This window comes from Zea mays, chromosome 5 (genome assembly GCF_902167145.1).
Source record: "Zea mays cultivar B73 chromosome 5, Zm-B73-REFERENCE-NAM-5.0, whole genome shotgun sequence".
NCBI lineage: Eukaryota > Viridiplantae > Streptophyta > Magnoliopsida > Poales > Poaceae > Zea > Zea mays.
The window spans coordinates 204,552,553-204,553,835 of NC_050100.1; the positions used below are offsets into that span (position 1 = coordinate 204,552,553).

The 1,283-nt window shown below is 62.9% G+C and overlaps 1 pseudogene; it reads left to right on the forward strand.

Moving 5' to 3' along the window:
• Positions 1 to 335: 335 nt before the first annotated feature.
• On the forward strand, positions 336 to 822 carry LOC109940021 (ribosomal RNA small subunit methyltransferase-like; annotated as a pseudogene).
• Positions 823 to 1,283: the final 461 nt, after the last annotated feature.

Consider the following 1,283-nt stretch of genomic DNA (forward strand, 5'->3'; position numbering starts at 1 on the left):
GCGGGGAAGTTTTGTTCCCGACTTTGATTTGAGAAGAGAAGCTCACTCGGTCAGAGGGACCGTTTGAGAGAGGGAAGGGTTGAAAGAGACCCGGCCTTTGTGGCCTCCTCAACGGGGAGTAGGTTTGAGAGAACCGAACCTCGGTAAAACAAATCCGTGTGTCACACTTCATTATTTGCTCACGATTTGTTTTGCGCCCTCTCTCGCGGACTCGTTTATATTTCTAAACGCTAACCCGGCTTGTAGTTGTGTTTATATTTGTAAATTTCAGTTTCGCCCTATTCACCCCCCTCTAGGCGACTATCACCAGCCAAGCAGCTCTGTGCAGTCGAGACATGAAGCGAGCCGTTTCCGCTCTCTGGGCACGCCGCGCCGTCCGCCAAGCCTACTTCTATACCACCACCGCCACCACCTCCTCGTCGCCGCCTGAGTTTGGGGCGTCTGCGTCAGAGGCGTGGGACGGGCATTTCCGGCTCCACAAGCCGCGCGCGCAGCACCTGCTCACCAACCCGCGCGGGCAGCACCTGCTCACCAACCCGCGCGTCCTCGACGCCATCGCGCGCCACACCGCCATCAATCCGGGCGACGTCGTCCTCGAGGTCGGGCCCGGTACGGGCAATCTCACCGCGTGCCTACTCGCGTCCCACGCGGCGCGCGTCACCGCCGTCGAGATCGACCCGCGCATGCTCTCGGCCTCGCGCACAAGTTCACGGCCCGCCCGCCCGCCCGCCACTCGCTCGCCACTCACTCGACAGAATGTCTCAGAGGAAAAGCTTTCTGACTGAGAACGACGGTTCCCCCTCCCTCGTGTTCGGCAGGTGATTGCAGGGGACGCCGTGGAGGTAGAGTTCCCGGAGTTCGACGTCTGCGTGGCCAACATCCCCTACGTCTGCGTGCCGCCGATGGGTGAGAGTGAGTGAGAGTGAGACGACGGCGGAAACCAAACTCACGGGTGCGGGAGGCCGGCGGCACGACGGCGGCGGCGGTGGGCGCGGCGGTGGTCGCCACGCGCGCGCGACGATGGTGGCGCGACGACGGCGGTTGGCGCGGCGGTGCTCGCCGCGGGTGCGAGCGGGTGGCGGCACGACGGCGGGTGGCGGCGCGAGCGGGTGGCGGCGCGACGGCGGCGAGCGAGCGGTTGAGTGAGTGAGAGTGGGAGAGAGAGTGAGTGAGGGCGCCGTAACAGCTATTAAAACGTTCTTTACCGAGTGCCCGCGATCCGGCACTCGGCAAAGATTTTTTAAAATTAAAAAATAAACTTTGCCGAGTGCCGGATCTCGGGC